At 42.6% G+C, this 14467-nt stretch overlaps 1 long non-coding RNA gene across 1 annotated transcript; it reads left to right on the top strand.

Annotated features, from left to right (window-relative positions):
* The first annotated feature begins 253 nt into the window (after positions 1-253).
* On the top strand, positions 254-13848 carry LOC144158813 (uncharacterized). Its single transcript, XR_013320181.1, has 5 exons — positions 254-306; positions 1961-2013; positions 6612-6627; positions 9224-9290; positions 13552-13848. It is a non-coding gene; the product is annotated as an uncharacterized LOC144158813 (long non-coding RNA).
* Positions 13849-14467: the final 619 nt, after the last annotated feature.

The following is a 14467-nucleotide window of genomic DNA, read 5'->3' as shown; positions in this document are numbered from 1 at the left end:
GTCATAAACTGCGCCTGTTTGGTATTCTGAAAGCAAAATTTACAAACCAGCGGGAGTTCTTTTTATAAACGTTAAACGCTTCCTTAAAATTTATGCAAAAAATTTTATTTTGTTTCATGTGCAGCGTGCTCCCTAACAATAAATATTTCATAATATATTTTGAGTTTGCACCGTAGTATACGCCTAAAAAAATACTGGCATTTTTGCCCTAATTTTTCTTTTTGGCTGCCCTATATCAAGTATAAAACCCCGTAGTCTTTCTCCTGCATTTACAGCAAGTGCTTTCCAGGTTGAACACCTTCCAAAGTAAGGGCAATTTCCTGGGCAATTTCATGGGCATGGGCTTTCTTGTTGGAACTGTAACTTTTTGAACTATAACTAAGTGCCGAGGCATTCCTTCTTGCATAAAGCGACAGTTTAGTCCGATGAAGCACATGTTTCTGAAAAACAAAGATATCCTTGCAGGTAAATAGAAAGCTGGTGTAGCTGGTAACATAAGATGTACTGGCGATACGAAGGCTAATCACTTTCGCAAAGAAACTAGGACATGCCTTTCTTCCCGAACGGTGCCCTGCTTGTCATTCCTTTTACGGTATAAAATTTTATAATGAGTTCAATTATCACAAATTCCAACCGGACAGAAGCCTCAGTGGCCATCTGTTATACACAATAGAGGGCCAGGTTTCTCATTTTAAACCTCTGTAACTATAAGGGGCTTGTGATACGAGATAATGGGCGTGCCTTGCATAGAAGCCTGGGTCTCCCCGTGTACCTGTAACAGTATATAACACTTCATCTTATCATGTAGTTGCATTTTATGTTTAACTATCCCTATTCCTAAAGAACATCCGCTTCACCCAGATTACCTTGAAACTTGCTAAAATATTTGTCGAATAAACTGTAGAGAGTCACTTTAGGAATTAAATGTATATAAAACATTGAGGCAAGTTTATATTCGCTTTCCGTTCCTCCAGAGAAATCGCTGTCATGACTTTCAAACAAGACGTACCCTTAATTTTGTAATAGTATTACAATGAGTAAACGGACGTAGCCCACACTTTATTACAAGCTTTAAAATTGTAATAGAGGCACCAGAGCAGTCAGTTACAACATTTTCACACAGAAAGTTTCGTCTACAAAAAATGAAAAAACAAGATGACATACTGAGAGTTGGGGTATACCTGGCTGGTGATAATAAACCATTTTATTGTTGCGCAAGGTTATGCCTGCGATCACCTGCGATCAATGTTCAGCGCGAATGCTCGTATTAAGCAACAATTCCCAGGATAAATTAGAAGCAAATGCTCCAGTTCCCATCAAAGTGTACATGAGCCAAAGAACATGTTTGATAATTTCGATCAAGTGAAAAAGTATGTAGGATCGTCGAGTAGCGATACCATTGGATAAACTCCTACCTCCAGAATAAAGATAGAGTGCAGAATTCATTAAATAGTAAGCAAGCGCAAAAAAGGCACGGAAGGGCAGGGAGAGAACGGTGTAATATTGACCACTTTGTTTTCTTTTGTTTTTCTGTAGTGACCATTTTACAGCATCCCGGAATAAAACATGGTTATGAATTAACGCATGCTTTTCTCGGAATAGTGGAGCAAATGCATTCATCGTGATACTCAAGAGACGGAATAGACTGTGCGAAAGACTGTGTAAGACAATGAGACATTCTTTTTGAAACCAAGGACTGCTTGGTGTGTACTTATGGCTGCCTGGACTGTACTACTTTTGCCCTTACACGGCTTATGATTGAGTTCAATGATGGAACCTTTTGTCTAACGTGGTAATCCAAGATGTAATATTCAAACTTGATTGGTAGGACTGTAGTGCCAACTTATTAATGTTAAGTACAACTAATTCATTATACACTTTTTCTTGAATGCTTGTAGCAATTGCGTTACAAAATTGTAAAAATATAAAACGTAACTAAAAATGTATTTTACCATTGCAGCCATTGAAGAAATAATGGAGACGAAAATTTTTTTGGTTGTAGCGTTAATGGCGGTGAGTACACACTTTGTGGAACCGTCTTGATTGGTCAGCCACGATTGTATCCTTGTTTTTCACCTTTGCTTTATACAGGAATTGTCGTCGCCGAAATGGTTATTCTGTCTTTTTTGCTTAATAATCGACGCACACCTCTCAGACGTCGTCTGATAAGACAGCTTTAGGAGTGTGCTTGAGCGTACAAGTAAAGGATGCACATGAGGTGAAATATTGTACTAGTTTATATCCCAAGCTTTATAGAAGTAAATATAGAGCTCTGAAATTTATCTTCAAAAAATACTTCCAAATGGTGTATTACTTTTTTGCGCTCGCGAATTAAGAAACAGATTTGACAAAATGGGTGTGATCTTCAAGAGCTTATTGTCTCCACTGCAAGGCAGAGATCTCTCGGGGGAAATTATAGCACCTCTTAAAGCGGGTTTATTGGGTACGCTTTCTGATAACACATTTTTGGGCCATCCTTAAGGTTTACAGTGCCCTCCAATTTGATGTTACATCTTTTGACGATAGCCATCTGAAGCGAATGGTCCAGAAGTTGCTCCTGATTCACATCGCACGGTTTTCCCAACCAACTCGTTACTCTTATTAAGCTTGAAGCTATTCTACCCAAGCCGCTTGCCTATACCCCGATGGCGTTTTTAGGCACACGCCTTAGGTGCCCATTCGGCCACTACCGGTCTTTGGTTTTCTTGTGGTACTTGCAGTCAAAACAAGTAACAAAAGCCTGACCAGTGATAGTTGCTTGAACATACTGAACAGTTTGAGGCGCTAAACAACGGAAACCAGAAGAATCACGTGAGACAGAAAATGCACCTTGTCTGTCACTAAGTGTTTCTTCTGGTCCCCGTTGTTCCTCGCACCACATTATTCAGCACGTTACCTGAAGCAAATAACCGCCTCTGCATATGAATATAAATAACAAGGTCAGAACCGATGAAAATTAAACTGGTGTCTCCAAAAAGCCAATGCTCTCATCATCATCGTCAGCCTCAGCAGCCTATTTTGGTCCACTGCAGAATGAAGGCCTCTCCCAGTGACCACCACCCACTTCTGCGCTGCCCGTTTTCAATTTTTGCTTGCTAATTTTCTTATATCGTCTCTCCATTAAGCTAATGGTCTTCCTCTTTTTTTAGTCCACTCCCTCGGGGCCCATTCTGTTGCCCTCGTGGTCCACCGGTTTTCCGTTGGTCGTAGTGCATCGCCAGACCATTTGTTTGTTAAAGTGAACTATGTTACCGCCTACGCGAGTGCTGTCGCTATCACCATAATTTTCTAGTGTGTTCAGAAAATAAATGCCTTGATATAAACTCTGTCAACAGTCTGTGTCCAAAGGGACTTGATGGAACACCGAACGGGGTTTACGGAATAATCTTTGTCATTCATTATCTTCTCATTGTACCAGTTGGCGTGCTCGTGACGTTGCAGTAGAGTAACCCCAGAGTAAGCAGATTTGTTTTCGCTTTCCGATCCCGTCAATCATACTTATGTGTGTATTGAGAGTCACGTTTCACGTCACAAAAGTATAGATTTGTAATCAATACTTTGCTGTCACTCGAATACCAGTCTTTTATTCCCGTTCGTACCAAGTTCTTAATTCGAACCACGTAAATTTTCCCGGCATCTGCCTCAAACAACACCGGCTTGTACCGCTGGAGGCGCATATTCTTTTCTCACAATTATCATATGTAGAAACATTTTCTGACAAAATTCCCAAAATGGTCAAGTTCAATCTACCTTACTCAAGTTTTCTCTACAAATCAAAATTCTTCTTACACACTGGCAGCTCGCAGGCACCACAAACCTCTCTGATAATTAACTCGTGCAGAATGAATTGATTGTGCGAGCTGCCAGAACATTGACCACCAAATAGTGGACGGCTGCTACTTATGCTGTGGTACAGGGGTGTTATGTTAAGTTGTGGAGCGATAGAAATCAAGACGGCCACTCAAACCACCCAAGAAAGCATAACAGCGTATTTCATGCTTCCTGATCCCCTATGTCCCACAGTAGCCCCGCGATGATTGTGTCCTCTTCATTTCGACAATGACTCTGTACGAACACGGGTACATTAATGGCGTGCATTCTTCAAGTCATAGCGCTTCCGGGATCGGACCGCCTGGTAATGAGTTTAGCTGCCATGAGCGCCTGCCCCTTCACTTGCTGTGAGGTATTCTTCGGCTCTTTTATCAACTTCCCCAATGTTCTCAAATGGAAAATAAAGTCAAACAGCTGCCATTGAGGAAGACACTTCAGAGTTTAGCGGTGAGGAGACAGCACAGGCAGACAAAACCATGTCCAGCTGTGCCATTTTTGTGGCCCGCTATGGGGCCTGCAATGCGCCAATAGGGTATTAAGACAACTCGATCATTATTTGGGTTTTTCTTTTCTGTCATAAGTAGTTAACCGTAAGGCAAGCCATGCACGGTCAAACATTCGTGTTTGCTGAATTCAGAAGAGCACCTGCAGGAACAGTTTATTTGCAGATAATGGCTTTTTCTTTTGCTTAATAAAAACTGTGGAGGAAAAAAAGTGAAGGAAGAACACGCGAACGCGTAAGACGTAAATGTAGCAAAACTGCGCGCAACCTTTCAGTTTCAGTTTCAGTATCATTTTATTAGACAAACATAGTAAATATCATAACGTCAGTATACAGGTAGGGATCCTAGGGAACCTTCACGAACAGGCAGGGAACCTTCACGAACATCTCGACAATCTAAGTCCACGATTGTCACCGATTTGCTTCTCTTCTGCCGCAGCGACCTTAACTCTATCTTTGTTGCTATCAAAGCGAAGAAGATCCACATGTAAGAAGCAGAACGAACGAACGGAACGCCTACACTTAAAGGGGCACTGACACAAAATTTTGAAGGCGAGATAACTTCGGAGATAGATTGGTGAGAACACATATACATCATCTGCAAAATATCAGCGGCGAATACAGCCTAGAACATACAGCCTAGAACATAGGCGAATACAGCCTAGAACCGAGGGAACAGATCCCTCGGAGCCCTTCCTACCACCTACGCCCACGGCCTCCGACGCGCAAGGGAAAGAATCCAGTAAGAAAAAAGACAAAGAAGAAGACACCTATATAACCGCTGCTTCTTGTCGTACATAGTCACCCCTGATGAAGGAGCCGAGTTGGCTCCGAAACGTTGGGACCGCTTTGAATAAACGCCCTTGGTTGGTGTATTTGCCTCTTAAATGAGGTTTCTACAGGTTATAAGTAGGTCACTAGCTACTTATCGCAACAAAAAAAAACAAGATGCAAAATTTTTGTGTCAGTGCCCCTTTAAGCTAGGTGCCCGAAGGTGGAACGTTTACCCTGTCATGTGTGTTGTGTAGAGCAGTCGGCCTGACTCATCTCCCCTAAGCTGCAGTAAGACGTTTCTCGGGTACTAAGTAACGGCCGTAGCCAACTGGCCACCCCGGCCTACTCTAACTCCGTTGATTTACCAGGCAGTGGTGGCAATCCTACTGGTGCCCGCAATTTTTTTCTTTATACTGTGATACTGACTTTTGTGAGAACGTCGGAATCAACGAATTGCAAACAGCTTCGCTGTTTAAGTATACGACGATTGGCCGCTCAGGCGGCGCTAGCATTACGCAGAGTTTCAATTAAAAAAAGCAGCGCAGGGACGCGGAGGAAACAAAGGAGAAAAACAGCACCGGCGCTGATGTACTTCACGTGATTTGTTGCCAACTAGCCCATACTCAAGCCTTATGTATTCACTGGTAGTAGTTATTTCACAATTTACTTGAAAACACCCTGCAATCCCTCGCATCTGGCAGAAAATGGGCTTCTAGAGGAAGAAAACGGACAGCCACAAGTTTGCATCTCCACGGATGCAATTTTAGTGTTTCCGTGCCTTACTAAGTAATCACGGCTCGCCATCAGAACCACTACTAAAGATTGAGAAATATAAATTGCCTTCAATACCCCCGGAAGCACTTCATCTACCTTAAGAAAGTGTAGACACCTAATCTTCTGTCTAGAATTAGCACTAAAATGGCGCCGTGCGGATGTATTGTCAGCAGCAGGGTTTTCCTAAAATTTTCTTAAAAAAGTACGAATGTGCTCCTATTTGATACCATTAAGAACAGGGTGGGCCCGTTTATTGCCTAATATTTCCTCAGAATATAACAGTGATTAAAGCTGATTAATGGTCCCGAAGAAATATGAAAATCAAGATTGCCACATACTAAGCCGGAGGTTACTGCATAGCGGTTTACGTAAAGGAAAAATCATGGTCAAAACATTTAGCGCAATATAACGACAAAAAGCATGCTGCCGCCGACTCGTACACTCCGACACTCCAACCATTCAGTTTAAAATGTTTTTTATATATGGTATTCTATTGCGGAGAAATAGGCAGCACAACTGACTGGGCGTCAGTCTCAACCTTTCGTTTGTAAAGCGTTGTTCGAGTTTACTTGATATTTTAAAACGGTGACTAAACTGCCGAACACTTAACGCAAAAATGTTTTCACCGCTGGATACGTATAAAAATTGTAGTCCAATTTGTGCTGTTGTCAATAAAGGTTTTATTCAATATGGAAGCCAACTAACGCTATTTATCCCTCCCTCTTTTCAGATAGCAGTAAACGGAGGTAAGATAATTATTTCGACCTCGAGTAATCTAAAGCTAAAGTACTTTCCGGATTGCAATAAGTAGCTACTCGTATTATTCCCATGTTTGACGCCGAGGTTATGTCGGCCGTATGTGCTCCAGCATCATATATCCATGATTTATATCCGGAATAGTCCATGGTGTTATGTTCTACTCTGGATATTTCTAACAAACTAGTCAGCGAGAGGGGCAACAGTCGTTTAATAAAATACCAGGTGGTGGTAGAGCCGTTGCTAGAATTGCCTTCAGCATGGCGCACTTGAGCCGCTGCAGCAGACTTGGAGTGACTGCCCAGGTCGATCGGGTAAGCGTCGCCAGAGCTCAAATTCAGGCTGGTAAGCTGCTCCAAAGAATGGTTTTATTTATTTATTTATTTATTTATTTATTTATTTATTTATTTATTTATTTATTTATTTATGTGTGCCTACAGTGCCGTTCCGGTATTGTTATATTGGAGTTACGTAGAGGAATTGGCACAGCTTGCGGTAGAGGTGCAAGGATGAAGAAACAGCCGAGCTGGGTGCCGACCTAGCTTCTCCCCACACTCACAGCGGAGAGTGGGAGCAGCCGGCCCCCAGCCGTGCAAAGTCATGTTGGAGGGCACTATAAAAGGAACACCATTAAAGTATGTACAGTGATTTATTCAGTAGCAATCGTCGTCATCCGTTTCGTCGTCGTCTTCCGACGGCACACCTGCCTAGGGCAAATCCTCTTGTAGCGCGTTCTCGCCTCGGTAGACTTCCACGTTGTCGGCTGGTTCGATGGCCGCCTCCACGTGTGGACTGTTAAGGGGTGGGTCAAAATTTTTGTCGTCATCATCTACAGCACGACGGATCGGCGGCGCACCTGTCGCTACACGAAGACGACGACGAAGGCGGGAGCTCCTTATGTGGCGTAAGCCCACGCCTACATTTACTATGCCGGGCGATCACAGCGAGACACGAGCTCCACTGCGCTCGGTGTTTTTGTTTTCGCTAAAGCCACTCCGCCACTGTCGCGACCGGCGCCTCGGGCCGGGGGCGCCCGGTTCTCGCCGCGATGCACGCCCTCACGTGCGCTAGGTGTTTTCTGTCTACGCGGGATGAATTGATGTCGAAATAAACAGCTCTGTGGTTAAAAAGAACACGTTTTAAACGAAACAATAATTATCAAAATCAGCTTCCTAAGTAAATCTAAGCACTTACACGATATCAATGTGAAAAAGGTACCAAATGCACGAGCACCGGATAATCAGTGATACTACAAAACCCATAAGAAACACCAAGAACAAAAAAATCAATTAATGCAAGGAGAAAACAGCCATAAATACGGGGGTTATTTTATTGACTTAAAACATTGCTTTGAATGACAGTACAAAAAATTAACATTTTAGAACACTGCAATTTCTAGCGCGTTCCAGTCATACATAATGTTACGAAAAAAAGAATTTAAACACACTTAATGGAAAGTTGGATTCCTTCATTTTATGTCGTGGCCTTGTCCTGCGGACATATAAGAATGTATATAAGGTTGAATATAAGGGCGAGAGAAGACGTGGGATTGGAGCCCCACAGCAGAGATGAGTTGTATGAAGACATCTTTAGGAGCGATAATTACCGCACCGCTCTATTTCTCCCGCAATCGTCAGAACCTATTAAATGGTTCCTTTGGTCGGTAGATTTATTACAGTGGAGGTCATCAGTTCGCAAAGGCTTTTTCAAGCTGCTTTTTCAAAATTTCAAAGCTCGTATTGGCTGACTTGCACCCACTATCGGCACACGCCAAAACGCCTTGCGGCAAACCCAACTTTTTCCACGTGTTTTTAGTGAGCATAGATTGCTCGCCGTTCGTAGCTAGCGTGGACTTGGGCGTAAAAGTCTGCCTCATCGTCTTCGCGTCATCATCATCACCCTCATAATGTCCCAGAACAGTAAGCTCTTTCGCTCTCGTCGGGGAGTTCACCTTCCAGTGCGGCATGGGCAGGGCATGCGTGGCTTGCTAAACGGAAACGCTGTACCCCATTGATAAATGCAAATGTTGCCGATTGACGCAAAAGAATGCTCTACACTAACGTATACGAAACGTTTGCGTTCTTGTAAGGCCCAGCGACATGACAGGGTTTCATTTTCGTTGAACGGTGGTTTTGCGCTTTCGTTGATGTCATTTTCTTTGTATTTCGGCAGAACTGTTTTCGTTTGGATTTTCTTCCGTTTATATTTCGAGTGTGTTTGTTTCTCAATCGACTTACCTGCAATAATTAAAACGCACAATATATTTTGCTTTTTCACAACCGCAGTTGTGATTACTTCGACCAGTTTTTCACCCCAAAGTTTCAGCACAGAATGATCCTGCTTTTCTGAACTTAATGGCAATCAGGTGTGGCGCTCATTGAATACCAGAAAAATTGTTGGAGACGCGACATTATACTATCATAATGGTAAATACAAAATAAATTGTTCGGTAAATCAGGTGCTGCGCTAACCATTCAAAAGAACAATAAATACATAAACAGAATATGACCATAATTTTAAGTAACAAAATACCTTTTTACCTTTTCAAGTGAAACGCACAAACAGCAAATGTTTTTTTTTAAACAGGATACATAAAAAAACAGCTTCAAAACGAGGACGGCTACATTGCCAGCTTGTTATCCGTTGAAGCAAGGTATGAAAAAGTTTTTTTTCTCTCACCGAAAGAATAATTAGCGAAATCACTTATTCAATACACCACAGTTCCATAGCTACTGTTATGGTAAAAAATCCATTATAGAGCACGAAAGCTTACTTAAGAAAGAACCCTCCCAATGTAGTAGTTTTACAGCACAAAGTGGCTATTGGGGTTGATGTTCAGTGTTCTAAAGTCTTAGCTGGAGCACCGTATTACCCACTAATCGTCTCCTCCTGCTTTGGGTAATGTAATTTAGTTATCCTTTCTCCATTTCTATTAACTTTAAGGCAGCACCTATGTGCTCCACATACATTCGAACAGTAGTTTAGAGAAATTTTAGGATCATTATCATCATAGCAGCCTATCTACGCCCACTGCCGGGCAAAGGCCTCTCCCTATAATCTCCATTTACCCCAGTCCTGTGCTAGCTGCGACCAATATATCCTTGCGAAATTCTTGATCTCATCTGCCAATTTAACTTTCTGCCGCCCCCTGCTACGCTTGCCTTCTCTAGTGATCCAATTTGCAACCCTTGATTTTAAGATATGCTGCGCTTAAAAGGAATCTGATGCTCCAGCTAAGCCTGTGGACGACTGTACATGTTACCTCTGAAATAATTACCGGACATGATATCCTCTGGCAGCTGTTTTGTGCCCAAAACGTTATTATTTCTTGTCAACAATATTTTGCGCACCTAACTACATTTAGGCTGGCATTACCATCATTTCTTTTCTGTACCTTGAATGTGTAATATCACAAAAGATACAATTTTGGTGATCTGCTTTATTGTGGTCTTTCTCGTAGCAAATAGGCCATAGAACATTTAAGTTTTGGGCAGGTTCAGAGAACAGAGAAAGGTGAGTCATGGATGAGCTGAGCTCCTAATACAAAAAGACTACCACAACGTGCTACTACAAATTAGTCGATGAGATGTGCTGCTGCAAGTTATACTATACCGTTCACTCGTCGATTTATGGCGCAAGAATGGCCTGTATTTTTCAGGCCTTAAAGGGACCCCGAAAAGCTTTGTGAAGGTGGCAATCAAATGTATTAAGGTGGTAGAACACATAACGGGGGATTTTTGAGCCAAGTGTGAGCCCCATACGTTGTACAGATAATTTGTAAACAATTTTTGAAGATCGCCTTTCTCAGCCGATGAGCGCGACGCCGCAGCGAGCCGACCGCGGGTGACGCAACGGCGACCGCGGGTGATGCAACGGCGATCGCTGCTGACGCAACGGCGAAGGCGCCCCCTGATTCGCCCAATCGCCGGCAAGGTCGGCCGCCGGCGGCGTCACTGCCATTGGCTTCCGGCTGCTCTTCCTCCTTCCTGCGCGATCCCAAGGCAAAGGCGGGTCCGCAGTGATTGACGCGAGCCTAGGCGCAGGAATGTAGCTAGCTGCTTTGAAGGAGGCAGAGAGGGAGGAGGAGTCGATCGGCAAGTGGGGAGAGGTGCCTTTAATTGCTTCTGGCGCAGCTAATACTGAATGTAGATCAATAATTCCAACGGCATTGCATCGCTATATTGGTGCTACGTGACAACACAGGCCTTTTGTAACTTTTACAGAAGGCTTTTCTGGGTCCCTTTAATAGCAAAATAACAGTTTGTGCGCAATACCAGCGCAAGCTTCAAGCCCTACGTGGTCCACGTTCTTTCCTATCTGGCGGACAAGTGGGGTCCCAACAATATGAGGTGTTTTACAGCTTAAAATATAAAGTTGAACAACTTGAGCACCATTATGTTTAAAAGGAAGGAGAATCGTGCCCTGTATCTGTACGTCCAATACGCTGAAAAAATGCTCACGTCTTCGTTGAAATTTTAGCGAACTACGACCAAAAAGGATAGCGTTCAATGAATCCCAGTTAGGGAACCTGGTCATTATGGCGATCACTCATCCGCCAGGCAATACCACTGTAGGGCTCAAGACTTCGCCTGCGCAACCAATACCAGCAACTAACCAGCCGACATCGCACAGGCGACGGTACGTTTCCCGTGCCATTATTGCGGCTCAACTCTGTAGCGAAAGTATTGTCAATAACGCAACCAAGACATACAATACACCATCGCTAGGAAAGTAAGGTAGGTGCAAGTTACAGCAAATGAGCGGGAATAACGTCAAGTGATGCAACAACGTTTGCCTCAATCATCCTGAGAGGGCAGGCGTTCCTCATTCGCGAGACAGACCATTGTTAACAACACATAACACCGTTAAACCTGCATTCAGCCAGACACAAGAAGCAAATCGTGCAAACTACCACCTCGGCCTTAGTCTAGAATTAGGACCTGTGACCTTCCGCGAAGGGACCGGCCCTTTAAGAGAAACTAAACAAAAAATTCCCTTGAATTTATTCCGGCGTAATAAGGTTAAAACGAATGTGTGTATGGGATGTTTTTCAACGCATTATTGCACATACCGTAATTACGTTTTGCGGAACGGTGAGTTGTGATGAGTGCACCTGGAAAAACGAGACGTAACGAGAAAAGCTCGACGCTACGATTAACGTAGTGAGCACACGCCTAACCACCCCACCTGTTCTTGACATGGGCACTGGCGAAGAATGCGACGAGCAACACCTAAGGGCACGTATGCCGTAGAAATATTACATATATAAGCTGGCACATGAAGTTTGTTACTATAAAAACCACAGAGGAATCAGGGGCTAGCGTCTAAGCGGAAACATCGAGGCTGTCTGTGTCGTCATGGGCCACCGCCATGCACACGATCGCCTTAGCTTCATCATTCGCTTGGATTGAAATGTTTTAATGTTTTAGAGGCCATAAATTCGAATCCAGTGGCACATAGCACAAGCAGCCGTATGTAGTTGTATAGGTAACAAATAAAACACGCTCTTTTATCACTTAGGAAACAGAAATTTAGGCATATTCATTTTACTGATAGTCTACCTAAAGGGTTATGCCTACTACTCAGAATACCAACCTGGTATTTGACAGTAATGTAAAATTTTGTAAGAAACATGTCAGATACTGTTACTTTTCAAATATTTCTCATATAAATTGTTTGAAAAGTTCAGAAAGATTTACGTACGTACCTATGAAAACACCGCCTTCTCATTTAAGCGGTGCACAGACCGTCTGGTAAAACAATCGCGGCAGTATATTATCTGCTCAGCTTACATGTCAGGGTGCTGTTAACATATGTGCTGCTGCAGCGAAAAAAGAATCGGGAAGCACACTGTCTTACCACAAACTACGTATCTACGTTGTGGGTTTCCACCAAAATAAATCTCATAATTTTGTTTTGCCAAATTGCCAAGCGATTTTATTTCCATCCCCAGGTTGCGTACTCGGGCAGGTTGACGTCGCGAAAATATGGGTTGTAAAAAATTTGTGTCGCGCGGGCCACTCGGATACCTTGGTAGACTCGTGCTTGCGTCACCATGAGAAAGCTTATTATCAAATATGTTTTTGACACTGGAATAAAACCAGTGTAAGGATCAACGAATGCTATTATTAAATACTATTTGTAACACCTTTCCTTACAAGGTAATATGCACTGAATTTAACAAGGTTTAATTGTGGTATTGCACCAATACAACATAAAATTTTTGGCCCTAAAGTAATTTCCGCAAAAATGAATCATCAGGTTTCCACTATTCGAATACGTAACTCATTCATTTCTACAAAGGAAGCCAACGAGAGTAATAATTTATTAGAGTTTTCTATGCTGGCGTTTAAAAAACGTCCCTTAGGTGGTGCGTAGTCAATACTGGAGTTTAATGGGGCGCCTGTCAAGAAGAGTGAAGCTAACTTTTAAAGGTTCATTCAAACTTCACAAATCAAGGTTTGATAATTGCTTGCGGTAAATCGTTTAGTCTTTTTTAGGTAAAAATTTCTGCCGAAAAATTTTAGCTTTCTATATTGTTTGTAAGGCATCAGTGTTAGCGCGGTTGTAGTCATGAGAATAAACAATGTTGTCCAGTTCACCGGCTTGAAACAAACGTTACGTGATACTTCCGCGTGGGGACTGTAAAAGAATGTAGGCCAACAATGAGACCTTTTCCGGCGAAAAATAGTTACGCCAGCACCTACAACTTCTAACATAACACACATAATTCGATTTGAGTAATATTTTCTAATTGGTATATGAGCACAACACCGTGCGATTTATTTAAACGGATTGGTGACGGTAGTTGTGACTGCACACCAGTATAATTAAACCAACTTGAATGAAGTTTGAAGAACAAGGACTCGAAACCCTCCAGATAAGAACAAACCTTATATGTTTTTTCCCCTCAGGGAATTACCACCAGAGCAGCAATGGAATATGACCTGCACGGCACAAGAAAGAAGCACATCATTTAAGACAAACCCCAAAGTAAAAAAATGCGACTTATTAATAACCTGGGACGTGAAAAAACTGCCAAAAGATCCATTTTACATAAAAACTAGGATTCCCCTGATAACCCCGCCGTCAAAGGGGGACTCGTGGGTTCGTTTCGTCCGCTCAACTCCTATAAAAACGACCCTAGAATACAAATGGAAACAATATGTGACACTCAAGACGAAAACAAAGGTAGGTACTTTTATAATCCTGAATGTCCAAAACAATATCTTCTTTTTCTTCTGGGGCCCATGCATTGCTTTTAATTTAGACCTAATGGGTATATTAAGGAGCTACTTGTGCCCTTTATAATGCCCGTGTGCTCACTAAATTGGCATAGGGACCCTGTTAGTGAAACGTTGGTCCCACGAAGGGTCTGTGCACCCATAATAATATTTAGAGGAAGCTGTGTGCGGCATGCAATGGGCCGACGCCTAAGTTTGGAGCCTAAAAACGTGGTAGTGTTCATTTCTGCGACCAGTTCAAAATATTTGAAAGGATGGTCCAAATATTATACACTTGGTAGAATGGAGCTTCACTTGTAAAGGATTAGTAGTTTCTACGGTCGGTGTTTATTGTAGCGTTCCAACAGTGGGAAAACGGCAGAGTGGCACCGATAGCTCAATTTACGAGAAGAATCGCTCTAAACAGGCTCTTTCCAGGGTAACATAAAATGCACGCATGTAAGCAGGCAGGCCACACATTTTCACTTGTTTTAATTACGAATTAAACTACGTCTTCATTATGTTCATCACTACTTAGATTGCGGTAATATTTCTCGTTTCACTAAAGCAAATTTGTGGGACAAAGCAACCAGTACGTGGTATAGGT

This window comes from Haemaphysalis longicornis, unplaced genomic scaffold (genome assembly GCF_048455015.1).
Source record: "Haemaphysalis longicornis isolate Haplotype H1 unplaced genomic scaffold, Haemaphysalis longicornis Haplotype H1 scaffold_10, whole genome shotgun sequence".
NCBI classification, from domain to species: domain Eukaryota; kingdom Metazoa; phylum Arthropoda; class Arachnida; order Ixodida; family Ixodidae; genus Haemaphysalis; species Haemaphysalis longicornis.
This window is presented reverse-complemented; position numbering and strand designations above follow the sequence as displayed.